Consider the following 17,470-nt stretch of genomic DNA (forward strand, 5'->3'; position numbering starts at 1 on the left):
TGTAATACATTCTGTCCCGCCTGTGCTTCCTTGTTCGTTTGAATGTCCACACAATGTTTTGCAAAGGTGTGTGGTGGTGCCTATGTAGCTGTTGCGCAAATCTCTGCAATGGGAACTTTTCCTAAGAATGACAGTGTTGCAGATTTTTCCTTTGCTGAGTGCTCTCTGGGGCGCACAGGTAGGGTTTTCCCCGCTCCCGAATAGCAAGCTTGTATTGTTTCCATGATCCATCTTATGATAGTTCCTTAGCTACGGGTGAACCTTTGCTTGATCTGGCAAAGGAGACAAACAATTGGTTTCCTTTATGAAACCCTTTTGTTTCTTGTAGATAGTACATTAAAGCCCTCCTTACATCCAATGTGTGCAGGGCTCTTTCGGGCTGTCTCTTTGGTTCTTTGAAGAAAGTTGGTAGCTGTATGCTTTGGTTGACATGCTATTGGGCTATCACTGTGGGTAGAAAGTGTGGGTTAGTTCTGAGGATGACCTTGGCCCTGTGGATCTGTAGGTATGGTTCCTCAATCATTAATGCTTGAAATTCACAGACTCTGCATAGCGATGTGATCGCAATTAGAAAGGCTGTCTTTAGAGTTAGTGATCTTGGGTCTGAATTGTGCATGGGCTCAAAAGGCTCTGTCAATTAACTGAGTCAGTACAGTGTTCAAGTTTCACAAGGGCACTGGAACCGATCTTGGTGGTGCCACTCTTTTAGAACCTTCCAAGAATCTCTTTACCACTGGTGATGTGAAGAGATGGTTACCTGAAATACCCCTGGTGTACAATACTATTGCTGCTAGGTATACCTTTAACGTTAAGTAGGTTAGCCCGCTGTCTAGCGGGTACGTGAGGTATGTTAGCACCGTTTCCTGTTCTGTCCTTGTTTTCATTCTCCTGTTATCTGTGCACCAGTGAATGTATTCCATTTTGCTGTGTAATACTTCCTTGTGCTTGGTTTCCTTGTTTCTTTTAGGATTTCCATTGTCCTGGATACAAGCTGTAGATATCCAAATTCTACATACTAAGGAACAATGCCGCTAGGCTGAGTGTGGTTGTCTCTGGGTGGTACACTTTCCCGTCTTGCATTGATAGTAGATCTTGCTCTGCTTTGAATCTGACCGTCTGCCCCTTGAACAGTTCTAGTATGTCAGAGTACCAGGTCCGTCTGGCCCATTGTGGCGCTATGAGGATGAGCTTTCTCCCGGTTTTTTGGCTTTGTCCAGTACATTTGGATTAGGGGAATCAGTGGAAAGGCGTCCTGACTAGTTTATTGACTTGGTATTACCGTCTCACTGGTGGTGTGGAAACCTGGAGGTGAAGTGTTGGTATTTTTTTTTTTTTTATGTTGCGAAAAGGTCTAGTCTTCTCCAGTGTTTCCTGCTTCATCTCCCATTTGTGGGAAGTGCTGTCCTGCCTGCTTAGTCTGTCCACCTCCACGTTTTCTTTTTCTGGCAAGTAGACTATCTGGAGTGTGATTTGTCTTTGGATCTTCCATCTCCATATTTCCTGGGCTAGTTTGGATAGGGTGAATGTTTTTGCTCCTCCCAGTTTGTTGAGATAGACCATGGTTGTTTTGCTGTCCGTTTGGACCAATACAGTTTGAGCGGTTATGCATGATTGGAAAGCCTTCAGGGCTAGGAATACCGTTTTCATCTACAGGTAATTGATGTGTTTTACTACAACTGGGCTATTCCATAATCCAGGTACCTTCAGGTTGCATGTGTGTGCTCCCGAACCCTTGTGGGATGCATCAGTTGTAATGGTCACCATGGGATCTGGTTTCTTGAATGGTCTCCCTATGTTCATGATTAGAGATTTCTACAATTGTATTTCTTTTTCTCCCTCTGCTGTGATAACCACTAGATCCTCCCAGCAGCTTGTGACCATTTGTTGGAGATCCATTCCTGGATGGGGCACATGTGTAATCTCGTAAGAGTTATGAGTGGGATGCATGGTGCCATCATGCCCATGAGTTTCATGATAGTCCTCACTGTCAGACTGATACCTCTGGTAAAGGAGAGTCTGCTTTGAGATTTCCTATGCTTTCCTATGGACTGGATATGCTTGTGCTGTCTTGGAATATAAAGTTGCTCCCATGAACACCTTTATCTGTTCCAGTTGTGGTGAGGATTTCTTGTGATTTCTTGTGAAACCAAGGCGTTATAATGCGGCAATCACTGTTTGAATGTCCCTGTGAAATTTCTCTTTTGATTGTGTTTTTACTAACCAATCGTCTAAGTACAGGTAGACATGGATTCCTTATTTTCTTAGATGGGTTGCTACCGCTGCAAAGCACTTTGTGAAGCCTCTTGTGGCTGACTTTATGCTAAATGGCGACACCTTGAATTGGTAATGCTTCTAGTCCAGTACAAATTGGAGGTATTTTTTGGGCTTTTGGTTCATAGGTATGTGTAGATAAGCATTCTTTAGATCTAGGGTGGCCATATAATCCCCCTTCCTTTGGAGTGGCACTGCTACTTGAAATGTCGTCCTCTTCAAGTGTTGTGTACGGATGAACTTGTTTAGGAATTTGAGGGCTAGGATTGGCCCAAAGACAGATCTTGCTTTGGCACCAGAAAATAGGGTGAATAGTTTCCCTTGGTTGTTTCCCTTGCTGGCATCTTTTCAATGGCTCTCTTTTCTAAGAGTTCTTTGACCTCATTTATGCATTGTATGATCTCTTTTCCATAAAATTTCATTGGTTTTGGGGGTATTTGTGGCGGTTCCTTGTGTAGTTCTATGCAATATTGTGAGGTATTATGTTTAAAACTCAACTGTCTGAGGTACTCTTTTCCCACTCTTGGGGGTAATCCCTTATCCTGCCTCTCACAGATGTTTCGTGGAGGGATGGGAATGCCGCATAAGTCACTTGCCTGTTGATCCTCCCCTCTAGGAGGTTGGGCTCTTCCCCTTCCCCTACCTCAAAAGGACAGTCTTGCAGTACGCTGCCACTGCTGGTACGGTGTTTGCTGCCTTATGGATGCTGTTGCCCAGATGTGAAGGGAGCTCTGCCTGGTGTGTCTCCTGGTTTCAGTTTCTCCTCTCTTGAAGGAACTCCTAAATGCAGTGCCCCCATTGCCTTTTCCATATCGTTATCCTTTTTTAATTGTTGAAGGGTATCTTCTAACCCCAGTCCAAACAAGGCGTTGCCTGTGAATGGCATATTGATGACTGAGACTTGCACCTCTGGTTTGAAACCTGATACTATGAGCCTGGAGTGTCTTCTTAATGTTGTTCCTATGCACATCTGCCTGCTGGCAGGATCTGCTGCATCCAGTGCTGACCTGAGGCAGATATTAGCACTTTTCTTTCCTTCTTGCATTACCGCTGTGGCCCATTTTTTGTACCCGTCTGGGAAGTATTGCATGAGGGACTCCATTTCGACCCATTGTTGGTCATATCGGTTCAAGATAGCATTGCAGTTAGCAATCCTCCATTGGGTTGCAGCTTCTCCTTCCATCTGTCTTCCCACCAAGTCCAGTCTCTGACTCTCTTTTTCTGGTGGTAGGCCAGTGGACGTGGAGGTATTGTTCCTTTTCCTAGCGGTTGTCACAATGGAATCTGCTGGTATATTTCCCTTAATGTATTTAGGGTCCCAAGTAGAAGGCTTGTACTTCTTTACCAATGTTGGTGTTACAGCTCTTGCAGTAGCAGGCTCATGGAAGACCTCCTTGGTCCAGTATGCTAGGATGCAAGGCTATATATGGATTTCCCTTAAGTAAAGACATTATTGTTTCAACCTGAATCTCTTTTTTCCTCCTCTAGTTGTATACCATATCTCTGAAGCCCTCTCAATGAGGTTGTTGTAGAGGGGCAGGTTGTATGGTGAATATGAAGGGTAGCTGTCTACCCCCTCCTCTGAGGACTCTGCTTCAAGATCGTGCCAAGTCTCCTCAAACTGGTTTTGGTCGTCGAGCCCTGTTGTGTCTTCGACCTCCTCGACTTCATAGAATTCTTCTTGCTCCTCTTCATGAGGTTCTTGGGTAGCCGGTGCCTCCATACCAGACTGGTCGTCTTTGGCTTCAGTGGTCGTCAAAAGCTTTGCGGGAATATGGAAATCTTTCAAGGAGTCGTTGAACTCCTTCCTCTGCCAAAGGGCGGCCATTTCAGCCTTGATCCTTCTCTTCATGCATTCATCCTTGAGTGCTTTTTGTTCGGAGTCTGTCTCTTTTTCGGCAGCAACAGATCCACCGTCAACGAAATCTTGCAATCGTCTCTCTTGGATGGTTGTGTCAAGGGTTTCAACTGTGTTTTGCCTCCCTTAGTCAGGATCAGTGTGGCTTTTTTTTGTTTTGGCTGACATTCGGTCGATGAATGCTTCAAACCAGAGGGTGTCTTTTGGGGCTTACTTTCAAAGGACTTTGTGTCTCAACCTTTAGGTGGTTTAGTTACCTATGCCTAATTCTTTTCGGTGTACTTTGCTGCCTTTTTTGCTGCTTGCCTCTTTTCTGCTTCGGATAGGTATATTTCGGCATCAGAATCTTCTCCACAAACTGTTTCAACCTCCTCGACATTCTCCTCCTTGTCACTGGATAAGCTGAGGCCCTTCAATGTGAGTGCTGGCCATGGAGTAGTGCTTTAGCCTCTGTCATCTATGTACCTTGAGAGTCCTGGGAACAAACTCTGTGCAGGCCTTACAGCCTTCGTCAATGTGGTCTTTTGAGGAAAAAAGGTTACAGACATTATGGGGGTCTCTTTGGTCAAACTTCTGGTGTCAGTTGGGGCAGATCTAAAAGCGGTGTTATCCATGACCATTATCTGCCTCTTCCCTCTTCACTCCCAGACCATGTGATTCTTACCGACAGGGTCCCCTGTCGTGATAAAGGATTCTCCTCCTCATCATCGCTTTTCTTGCTGTCTTCGGCAATGTGGTTGATTTGCTCAGTTTTCCCCCAAAAACATTGGAGCTCCTCCGTCATGCTGCCAGACCCAATGGTGGAAAAAAGAATCTGAAGAGGGTGACTATGCCAGGAACTTCTGTGGCGCCGTCTGACGTCACACACGAATACCCAGTGAAAAATAAAAAAAAATAACAAATACCAAGAACAATTCCAGCCCCAAACACTAAATGGCTGAATAATGCATAGCATGTGAATCCAGAAAAGTATTCATGCTGCAAAACCTCTCTTCCGTAACCTCAAATACTACACTGACCCCCCTCTTCCTCTTTAAGAGAGATAAGTTACTTACTTTTGATAATGCTTTTTTGGGTGGATTCTCTACCTTGTGAATTTTCATCCTCCCAGCCTGCAGACATCCAGGCACATGGCAGCATATAGGCGCAACTCCTGGGCGCTTTCATAAGTGTCTATTTTTTTTTCCATGCCCTCAAAAGCAGAGTGTGGCTGACTAGATTGAAGTTGTGACACCAAGGTGCAAAAACTATCTACACACCTTACTAATTCCCCAAAGTTCACTTCAAAGAATGCAGAGTTGGTGGGCATTAAGGAATTTGCAGTTAGATCGAATATCCACCAGAAACAGGATTACCGAAGGTAACATCTTGTAATGGATAATTCAAACTTAAGGTTTCTCTCTTTAATCAGTAGCAAAGCCTCCTTTGAGGAGATGAGTGAGGAGGGCACTTAAACCAGGACCAAATGGGCAAAATGGTTCTTCATGCAGACATCATGACAAAAGAAATAGTCTGGTCAAAGTATGGACAGATGCCAATGTGGGACATTATGCGACAGGGCCATAGTTTTTTTGGCTCTGGTAGAATAACCCTTCAGGTCCTCTCAAGGTTCCTTCTTGGCCAAGGTGTGATGCAGTTTGATGTAAAGGACATTCTATCAAGGTAAGGTTTGCTGCTGGGCAGTATATTCTTTTATCTCACCAGTGAACTCCACAAACAGATGATCGACATGGTACTCCCTCATTATATAAATATAAGGTAATGGTTTGCGTAGAGTTGTACCGGTGCAACCTCTTCTCATCTTTATACAGATGTAGCAGAGAAAAGAGCACAAGAGTGTGACAAACTACCACGCATGGAAATGTGACACCATGTTCAGGAGAAAAGATACAAGGGTTCTAAGCACCAGCTTGTCAGGATGAAAAACTGTAGTATGCGGAGACAGAGTACAAGGCCTGCAGCTCTGTGGTGCAATACTAAGTCAAATGAGAAACAGTTTTCAGTGGCAAAGGTTTTAGAGTACAGCTATGAAGAGGATTAGAGGGAGCACACCAGGGAAGTTAGGACTAAAGTGCTGCGGCATAATAAAGGGAGCAGGAGTGAAAATATATCAAAACTCTTTCAAGAAATGCACCAAAATAGAAGATTTGAATAAAAAGGGCTGATAAGGGAAACAAAGAAAGGACAAAGGAGTAACTTAATTAACCATAGCAAAACTTTGCAGAGCCAAAAAATACAAACACAATAACATCAGACTACTCTACTTGTAGGGGATCAAGCTACAGTACCCTCACACCGGGGGCCATATTTAGTAAAATGGCCTGAATATATTTACTTGAGAGAAGAGAAATGTTCAGCCAGAAAGACCTCCACTATTTCTCTTGGAAGGTCAAAACCGTTCATTATATGCAGCTCAATCTCCATGCATGATGGAACAGATTGGGGAGAGTCAAGTTTAACATTATCCTGATCCTGGGACAGCAGGTTCCCATTCAAAGAAAGTTGAAGTGGAGGACACATGCTCAGGAGTTATGCGAACCAGATCATCCAAATCTAATCAGGAGCCACCATAATCAACTGTACTGATTCCTGCCAGACTTCCATTTGGACCCGCTGGAAGACGGGCAGGTGTAAAGGTGCACAGAAGGCTAATGTCCCAACGTTGACTGAAGGCATCCCCTAAAAGATCGCCCCAACGTTGACTGAGGGCATCCCCTAAAGATCGCCCCAACGTTGACTGAGGGCATCCCCTAAAGATCGCCCCAACGTTGACTGAAGGTATCCCCTAAAGATCGCCCCCTTCTTTTCAAGGGGGGAAACTATAGGGCAAAACACTGTCAGCTTAACATTTTCAGATGTAGCAAAAATGTCTATCAAAGCACGCGTCCTTTGAAACCTCTGGGTGTAGATGTCTCTCAAGGTCGTCAAGATTCCATCTATTGAGTTCATCTGCTCTGATCATGAGCGATCCTGCAAGATTACTTACCTTCATGGAAATCCCCTGAAGGATCAGCAAGCGCCACAACCTCAACACCTCTAGACAGAGGGTACGTAGTTCCACACTGTTTTTTAGAATACTCTAGGGTCAAATAGGTCTTTTCTTCAAAAGGTCTGGCACCCTCAAGAGGGATGTCCATTAAAGAAGCCAGGACATCACCCAAAAAATACAGTGAGCAATTTTCAAGGTTTATCTTCCAACAGTGATGCTGGTACCCACAGTTCAAGCAATCAATATAGTGGCATCCAGGTCAAATTGTAAAATCAAGCTTTGCTGTATCTTGCCCACCCTTAAAAAGTCAGAGAAAGGAGTTATGAATGTCCTCCAGCTGCATAGGGAAAACCTCATGAAGCACATCTCTGAGGGTGTGTGACAATGGTGGGCCTGAATGCACAGAGGCATTTGAAGAGCACAGCTCTAAACTGCCTGAATAAAAATGTTCTTGTCTATTTCATCAACAACTTTTGACTCCCTGTCTGGCTGAGTGGATAGAAAAAGGCTTGGCTTGACCGTATGAGTAGATGCATACACAACAAGGCAACCTGGGGGTAGGGTGCTGCGTCAAAAAATGTAAAGTCCCTCAGTGCTGGCCTAAGGTACCTAGTGTTAGGGGTCCTCGCCACTGGGACCAAAAAGGGTTTCTGTCAAGACTGGGTCAACAAAATCCTGACTGAATAGCAAATAGGGCTCCGGATGGCCCGAGCTGAAATATCTGTGTAAGGGGATTACGCCTTGGTCTTTCTAGTTAGGAGTACCAAGTCCAAAACCTCTGCTGCTATCTGAACTACTACTACTGCAAATGAGCCACTTTCCTCCGTTGGGAGCACCACAAGTGACGGAGTGGATTCAGGCAAGGGATCCAAGTCACTAACGTAATGTAAATTAATTTATAGACCAGCATCAGTATTATGTGGATGGAACAAATGATCTGCCTCCTCATCATCGTTCAGCAGAGTTGACAATGGCTCTGGAAACTCAGGGTGCATCAGCTCCAGAGTCTGCACTGGATCTGTAGAAGAAGGTGAAGTTGAAGTTTGGATCTCGAACACTGACTATATAAGCTTGCTCTAGAGAGTCTGAATTTGGCTCACAGGTGGGATCCCAGGTCATTTAAAAAAAGTAAGATAATTTTCTTTGTTTTTAGTTCAAAAGGCCACATTTTATTTTTAAAAACAATTTAGCAACCAATTAAAATACTATATTTGCCAATGACATTGGCTTCTTAAAAAAAGTAAATCTATACTACTATTATAAAGAGAGAACATGCACCTTTGAGCCAGATAAACTCGGGAACCACAGCGCCAATCCACACACCCGATACATTGTAGAAATTGTCAGGGTGTGCAGATGGACATAGGCTATAAAAAATAAAAAATAAACGTACATTAAAAAAATAACTTTAAAAAAAAAGTAGTGCCCTGAAAGTAGCGCCGGCCGCGACGCTGCTCTGGCCGCGACGTGCGTGATGACGAGGAGGAGCGGCGGCCGGCGGACATGGAGCGGCGGTGAAGTGAGGAGCGCGGGCGCGTCATGGCGAAGAGGAGCGGCGGTGAAGTGAACATCGCGGGAAGGAGCGGCAGCACAGGTAAAGTAAAGGCTCAGGGCGGGAGGGGGGCGGGAGGGAGTCGGGGCGGGAGGGGGTCGGACCGGGAGCGGGTGTACTGCCCCCAGCCCCTTTCTGCCCCAGGCAACGCTGGGGCGGGCTGCTAGTTCCAATATAAAGTCACCAAATAAACTTGGTTTCAAGAAAAAATATATTTCCCTTTTTTTCTACAGGAAATGAAGGAAAACACTAGAGCAATGTAGCTCTATAGCTCTAGACCTATATAGTTGGGAAAACGACACTGCAACTTTAGAGAATCTCAATCCTCCAGTATCCCTTCATATCCAATTATGAACAGTTCTTTTTCAACAGAGACCCAGAATAATGTGACCAGACATCGGATTATTTCCAATGGCCTGGTGGTTGCTTATGGTTTCAATGGAGATTCCACTGAAAGAGAAATAGGATTACAGGTGTCTATTCCTTCTTCAGGAGATTTCAATTAAAAATCACAAGTACTCAATACCATGCTAGCCTATCGTTTATGGTGGTGGACAGGATCAGAAAAAATGATGGACTAAGTATAGAGGTTCTTTAGTGGGGCTTGCCTTATTAGGCCATCTGTTCTAGACTCTGAATCAAGACAGCAACGGCTTGTAATGAATATGCTACTTACCAGTATGCATCTGTTCTTGGCATGTAGGGCTGCTAACATTCATATCTATTGCATAGATCGCCGCCTAGTGTTGGGTCCGGATGATTGCACCTTGTTGTCCTGGAAGAGTCTTCGAAGTATCACGAGATAGGTGGCTCCTCCCCTGGACTACAGTGCGCATGGGCATCGACTCCATCCCCAGATTGTTTTTAGCCATTGTGGCAGAGATGGAGTGAAATAGTGTAAAGGATGTCCATGCTAATGATGAATGCAAGAGAGTATCTGCAGCCGCTACGGGCACCGGGGAGGAGGGCGGGCGATATGAATGTTAGCAGCCCTACATGCCAAGAACAGAGGCATACTGGTAAGTAGCATATTCAGTTTGAGGCATGTGGGCTGCTAAATTCATATCTATTGCATAGAATACATAGCAGTCCCTCCATTAAGGGCGGTTGCCCGTGCCAGCTGCAGAAGCTTGAAAAAGTGTCTTGAGAACAGCCTGTCCTACAGCTGCTTGCTGTTTGGAATGCACATCGACACAGTAATGTTTGGTAAATGTGTGTGGTGTAGACCATGTGGCTGCTCTACAAATGTCTTCCAAAGGAATGTTCCCCAGGAAAGCCATGGAGGCCCCCAACTTGCGTGTGGAGTGCGCCCTTGGGGGTATTGTTAAAGTACGCTTAGCCTTTTGATAACAGATTTGAATGCACTTAACAATCCATCTGGCTATCCCTGCTTTGGAAATGGGGTTGCCTTTGTGCTGTGCTGAGAAGGCAACAAAAAGTTGTTGTGTTTTCCTAAAGTGTTGTGTTCTGTCAATGTAGTACATCAACACTCTTCTAACGTCCAATGTATGAAGCATTCTTTCCGTAACTGTGGGTTTTGGAAGAATGCGGGTAGGTCAATAGTTTGGTTGATATGAAACTGTGACACCAGCTTAGGAAGGAATTTGGGGTTAGTGCGGAGCACTACCCTGTAGAATGTATTTGGATGAATGGCACTTGGATTGTGAGCGCTTGCAGCTCACTAACGCGTCTGAGCGATGTAATAGCAATGAGAAAAGCCACTTTCCATGTTAGAAATTGAATTTCGCAGGAGTGCAGTGGCTCGAAAGGTGGGCCCATCAGCCTAGTGAGGACCACATTGAGGTTCCACACTGGAGCTGGTGGTGTTCTTGGAGGAATGACTCGCTTCAGTCCCTCTAGGAAGGCTTTAATGGCAGGCACCCTGAAAACAGAGAGATGCTGCCTATTCTGGAGATAAGCCGCTATGGCGGATAAATGTATCCGAATTGAAGCGTACGCCAGATTGCATTTGTAAAGATGCAACAAATAGCAGATGATGTTAGGAATGGATGCATCTAGCGGATGATGTTTGTACAGTAAATGACAAACCGCTTCCATTTTGCCGCATAGCAAGCTCTGGTAGTGGGCTTTCTTGCCTCCCGGATGATGTCCATGCATTCTGGAGGCAGGTTGAGGTAGCCAAATTCTAAGACCTCAGGAGCCAGATCGCCAGATTGAGCTGTTGCGGATCCGGATGCTGAATGTCGCCATGGTTCTGCGTCAAGAGCCTGGATGTGAGATGCAGCCTTTGATGCGGTACCACGGACAGTTCTAGAAACGTGGTGTACCATGGTTGGCGTGCCCATGTTGGAGCAACTAGGATGAGAGTCATCGAGTGTTGCTTTAGCTTTCTTGCCACCAGCGGAATGAGAGGCGCTGGGGGAAAAGCGTACGCAAATTTGCCGGACCAGTTCATCCATATCGCATTCCCTTGCGATTCCTGGTGAGGGAACCTGGCGGCAAAGCTTTGGCATTTTGCGTTTTCCCTTGTGGCAAACAGGTCTATCTCTGGATGACCCCACTGCTGGAAGTACGGGTGGAGTACTGATGGATGTATCTCCCACTCGTGCATTTGATGGCTGTATCTGCTGAGCAGATCCGCCATCTGATTGTCCTTGCCCGGGAGGTGTTCCGCCATGAGGAAAATGTTCCTCTGAATGGCCCACTTCCACATGCTCTGAGCCAGATGAGACAGCTGTGGCGAGTGAGTACCTCCCTGCTTTTGGATGTAGTACATTGCTGTCATGTTGTCCGTCCGGATCAACACGACTTTGTTGCACAGATGTACTTTGAAGGATTTTAGCGCCATGAAGATTGCCATCAATTCTAGGTAGTTGATGTGCAACTTCTGTTGCTGAGCGGACCAGAGTCCCTGCACAGTGTAGTGGAGCAAATGAGCTCCCCACCCTTGGAGAGATGCGTCCGTTGTTAGGATAATCTGTGGCACTGGCTCTTGGAACGGTCGTCCCTTGCAAAGGTTGTGTGGATTCCACCAATGCAGAGAGTTGTAAGCCCGACCGGTCACCAACACTAGGTCTGTCAGTTGTCCTTGAGCCTGTGTCCACTGATTTGCCAAGCATTCTTGGAGCGGACGCATGTGCAACCTCACGTGCGGGACTATGAAGATGCAGGAGGCCATCATGCCTATCAACTGCATGAACACTCTCGCTGGTAGGGAGTGTTGCGGTCTGAACCTCCGGATCAGCGATTGAATGTTGTCGATCCTGACTGGGTTTGGCTGAGCCATAGCAGTCAGGGTGTTTATTGTCGCGCCCAGATACTGCCGCATATGGGCTGGTTGAAGGTGCGACTTCGGGTAGTTTAGCGAGAATCCCAGACTGTGAAGGAGGTGAATAGTGTGGGACATGTCCGCGGCGCACTGTTGTGCCGACTTTGCTTGAATAAGCCAGTCGTCTAGGTACGGGTAGACATGTATGTTCTGCCTCCTGAGGTGCGCCGCCACTGTCGCCAGACACTTTGTGAACACTCTGGGGGCAGTAGTCACCCCGAAGGGTAGGACTTTGAACTGATAGTGCCTGTTTTGAATGGTGAACCTGAGCTACCTTCTGTGGGAGGGGTGGAGTGGGATGTGGAAGTAAGCATCCTTGAGGTCCAAGGTTGCTAGGAAATCCCCTTGGTTTAGCAGGGGAAGAATCTGTTGCAGTGTGAGCATGTGAAAGTGTTCTGACAGTATATACAGGTTGAGGGGGCGTAGATCCAGAATGGGTCTGAGGGATCCGTCCTTTTTTGGGATGAGGAAGTACAGGGAATAGACCCCTGTTCCTTCCTCCTCCACTGGTACGAGTTCGATTGCGCCTTTTTGCAGCATCCCAACAACTTCCTGCTGCAATAAGTGCAAGTGCTCTGCCGACATAGGACGGTGTCTTGGGGGAATGTTGGGAGGAGTGGATGTTAACTCCAAACAATAACCGTACTGGATACGTTTTCTCACCCACCTGTCTGTGGTGATGGACGTCCAGACTGGCAGGAACTGTTGGAGTCTCCCCCCGACAGGTGTTGGATGGTCGGGGGGCAGTGACAGAGAGTCACTGTTTGTTGGCGGCAGAGGAACGGGAGTTGTTGTTCCCTCTGCCCCTGCCCGTGGCACTGTTACCTCTGTAACCCCCTCTACCCTGCTTGGGGTACGAGGATTGTGCACCACCTTTTGCGAATTGTGTTTGTTGACCCAAGTGTCCTCTGGTAACACCACGTGCTCCTGAGCGACGAAAAGTGCTTCCCCTGAATTGTTGAGACTGAAGCGCCCCCATGGACTTAGCAGTCTCATTGTCCTTTTTAATCTTTTCAAGGGTGGTGTCAACATCTGGACCAAACAGTCTGTCAGGATTGACGGGCTGGTTGAGTATTGTTGTTTTAATGTCTGGTTTAAATCCAGATATGCAAAGCCATGCTTGTCGCCTTAACATGACGCTAGTGTTAATTCCCCTAGCCGCTGTATCAGCCACATCAAGTGCACACTTTATTGCAGCGTTTGAGATGAGCTTTCCCTCTTGTATGAGCATTTCGGCTGCTTCCTTAAATTCATCAGGTAGGTGTTGAAGGAGCTGTTCTAGGGTGTCGTAATGCGCCCTATCATAACGTGCCAATAGTGCCTGTGTGTTTGCTATACGCCAGATATTGGCAGCCTGCGCAGCCACCCTTTTGCCGGATGCCTCAAGCACTTTCGACTCCTTGTCTGGGGGAGGAACTTCACCCGTTGTTTGGGAGTTCGCCCTTTTGCGGGCATTGGCGACCACCAACGAATCCAGGGGCAACTGTCCCCGAATATATGCAGGGTCCCCAGGTGCTGGCCTGTATTTCTTCTCGATACGTGGGTTCACCACTCTCGCCCTGGTAGGTTCCTTAAAGATCTCTGGGGCATGTTTAAGGACACCTTTGAGCATAGGAAGTATTTTAACTGTTCTTTCCGAAACAGAGAAAGTGTCAAACAAAAAATCTTCCTCCACCGGGTCAGCATGCATGTCCACATCATGATTTGCAGCTGCCCGCTCTATCAAAGCATTAAATGCTGCAGAATCCTCTGTTGGTGATGTACGTGCCCCAAAACCCTGTGGATCTTGTACCACCTGATGTCCACCTTGGTCCCCAGTGTCGTCATATGAGTCCTGTTGAACATCAGGGTCATTGTCAACTGGGAAATTGTACTGGTCATCTTGGTCCTCACCCTCTCCTCCTGATTGGTTGGGGGAAGGTGATGGACTCCTTCTTGGTGGTGTGAGAATAGGTTCAACAAGGGCAGGAGTGTCCTGTGCCGGCCTTTTCTTTTTTAGTGGAATGACATAGGATTCCAGTGGTTGGGAAGTGATTTTCCTCTTGTAGAGGGTCAATTTCCCCGTTTAGGCATCGATGTAATGCTCAGATTGGTCTTCTGAGGCTTGATGTCGATCCAAGCGGCTTTTTTGCGTTGAAGGTTCCGACGTGGCAGCGATTTTCGGCACCGATCTGGGTGCAAACGCCTTCGGTGCCACCTTAGGTGGCAGAGTGTAGAGAAGCTTGGTCGAGGCCTTTGGAGGTGTGTCTACCGATGTTGGAGCCGACGGCGTGGGAGCCGTTGACGACAAAGTCTTCTCCCGAATACGTTTGAGGGAGTCGGTGACCTGCTTTGTGAAGGAAGCAGAGGGTTTTGTAACCGACGACCGATGTTCGGTAGTGTCGGAGTCCCTCGGTGTCGACGAGTATTCCGTGGACGAATCTTCGGCTCTAACGGGTCGCGTCTCCGTTGTAGCCTTTGGCACCGACGCCGTTGCTGCAGATCCGGCATCTTTGTGCCGATGCGCAGTGCCTCCGGTCTTCGGGTCGTGGCTCTTAGTCGACTTTGACTCGACCGTGCGTTTACTTGTAGGCGCCGCAGTGGATTCCGAATGCGCGTCAACAGTCTTGGAAGTCCGCGCCGGAGCAACCGTGCTCGACACTTGATGGACGGCCTTCTTAGAGGATGGTTCGTTGGGCACCTTTTGCGGCGCTGTCGACTCGACAGCCTTCTTCGACTTCTGTGGGCCGGAGGGCGACGGAGTCGATGAAGGAGCAGGCTTCGATATTTTTTGTTGGACGTTGGCCATTTTAGGTGTTGTCGAATCCGATGGTTTCGGTATCGTTTTTGGTTGGACGTCGGCCATCTTTGGTGCCGTAGAATCCGAAGGTTTCGGTTTCGATACGGGCAATGGCGGCTCCGCTTGAGTGTCCGTGGCCGGGCCAGAAGGCGGGGCCGGGAATAGCGGCGCAGGGCCGTGGGTAAGGCCGAGTGGCGATCCCGTGACCTGAGCCTGAGTCATGTAGCTTTCGGGGCATAGCTCTTCCTCTGAGCTATCTTCCGCGGCCCCATAAACTTCTTCGTCGTCCCCTACCTCCTCGACGTATTCAAGGTCTTGGGCCTGTCCGTCGACGTGTTCTTCGGGATCGGCCTGGACCTCCGTCGACGGTGGTGAAATCTGAAGATGATGGCTACTGCCTTCTTCTGCAGGGTCGTCGAATATGTTGTCGGGTGCCGGAGTCGCTCGCTGGGCCTCGAGGCGCGCCGATGCTTGAGCGTCTTCTTTGACCTGAACTTAGAGCAGGCCATGCAGTTATCCCCGTTGTGGTCCGGCGAGAGGCATTTATTACAGACCGGATGCACGTCGATATTTGGATCCACAGACGGGGCAGAACTTGAACGGGCTCCGCTCCATGTTTAGTACGTCGGGGTCTTGCCGCGACGAGAGGGCCTCGATGTCTGAAGAGTTCCTCGACTCCGCAGAAATCCGACTCAGAGAGCCGGACGATGCTCGAGACCGTACGCAAACAATACCGACGCAGGTAACGAAGGCCTTTTGGCCTTAAGAACAAATATACTCTGTTCCGACACGGAGACGTCGAAACCACATCCGAACCCAATGGCGGAAAAAAACAATCTGGGGATGGAGTCGATGCCCATGCGCACTGTAGTTCAGGGGAGGAGCCACCTATCTCGTGATACTTCGAAGACTCTTCCAGGACAACAAGGTGCAATCATCCGGACCCAACACTAGGCGGCGATCTATGCAATAGATATGAATTTAGCAGCCCACATGCCTCGAACATGTATGCACAGACCTGCAGGTCGCACACTAACTAATCTCCACAACGAATATACTCCTCAATAATGCAGCAGTTGCAACTCATAGCAGAGTGAGCTTTTGGTCTACCAGACAAAGACATAAGTTTGTCATAGAATAAAAACATGCAAGAAAAGATCCACAGAGAGGTAAACTGCTTTGAAGTGGACAAACTTGTCCATTTTTGGTTTTTCTCACATCTTTAGTTTTGTCTAAATACAATCTTACTATTCTCCAGATCACTAATGTATGGACGGGTGTTTCTGCTGAGGAAACAACATTATGAATGAAAGTAGGTAAATAAATGGATTGATTAGCAAGAAAATCTAAGATAGCTTTGGGGATACACTTCCTGTGCATTTGCTAGACCACTTTTTTATTACTGACCGAACATGGTGTATGCCTCATGGGTCAGCTTTAAATACCCAATCATCCTCATCATCAGAAAAAAGTCTCCCTTGCAGGGAACCCATTTGGTTTGTAGAAGAACCCTCACCCACCAACCTAGTTGGTGGCATGCTTCATCAAGTGCCTCCTAGTTGTGTTTCGATGCCCGATTAAAGCAGAGCTGGATTTTTTGTTGGGTTTCCTTTTTGTGAGTAGTGAATACCGTGAGAGTGAAAAGTTAAAACTACCTCCTGGGTACCAAATTCTTTATTGTGTAGTCCTTGGGGTAGGGATAAAAACAAGTTATTTGGACGTGAATGAGAGAGTTGATCTCGCATGTCTCTTCAAGGATATGAGAAAATAATAATCTAAGTGAAGTGGTCTACATGTTTAAGCCAATGAGTTTCCACTTGATTGGCCTTCTTCAGGACTTGTGGTTCAGAGTAAACCCTGAACACACATGAACTACGCTAAGGTGTGCATAGGTATGTAAGGTGTGTAACTTACGGGTTTCACTGTCAGATTTGGTTATTTTTAATGCACGAATATTTTTTGTAACATAAACCCCGTCTAGGTCAGCGGCCTGCTGAGTTACCTATTCATAGCTCTCTTCCGGGATCTCGGCGAGAGGTGTGAGTAGGTAACTCTCTCTGCAGGCGGCTGACCTTGATCCCGCCAGGATCTGTTACAAAAATATTTGAAGAGACGTGCAAGATCAACTCTCTCATTCATGTCCAAATAACTTCTTTTTAACCCTACCCCAGGGACCACAAAATAAGGAATTTGGTACCCTGGAGGTAGTTTTAACTTTTCACTCTCACAGTATCCACTACTCACAAAAAGGAAACACAACAAAAAAACTGCTCTCCTGCAATCAAGTGTCAAAGCACACCTAAGAGGCCTTCATCTTCCTGGGTTGGAACCCAATGATGAAGCATGCCACTAACTAGGTTGGTTGGTGGGTGAGGGTTCTTCTACAAACCAAATGGGTTCCCTGCAATGGAGACTTTTTTCTGATGACCCCGATGACTAGGGTATTTAAAGCTGAGCTCTCAGCTAGCTCTCTTTGTTTGTTTAATCTAAGTTTAGGGGAGTCTAACGAGCGCCTAGGCTCCCTCCTCTCTCCCTCTCCTTTTGTTAATTGGTATGTCTCATGGGAACATAAAGCTTGAATTTAAGCCAACACTGAATGCAGAAGCTATAGCTACAAAGTTAAAGGGAGATGTTTTCTATTAATTCTAACAGAAGGCACACAAGGAACTTCCATGGCGGTAATTTACTTGACTGGAGGTAGAAAAAAACATTACTCGCTCGCAGAAGTTCTT

The 17,470-nt window shown here is 46.9% G+C and overlaps 1 protein-coding gene across 4 annotated transcripts in view; it reads right to left on the minus strand.

Moving 5' to 3' along the window:
• The window catches only part of R3HDM2 (R3H domain containing 2), a 906,692-nt gene that overhangs the window by 1,516 nt on the left and 887,706 nt on the right, over positions 1–17,470 (minus strand). The gene's annotated exons all lie outside the window — the stretch shown is intronic.

This window comes from Lissotriton helveticus, chromosome 1_1, assembly GCF_964261635.1.
Source record: "Lissotriton helveticus chromosome 1_1, aLisHel1.1, whole genome shotgun sequence".
Taxonomy (NCBI): Eukaryota; Metazoa; Chordata; class Amphibia; order Caudata; family Salamandridae; genus Lissotriton; species Lissotriton helveticus.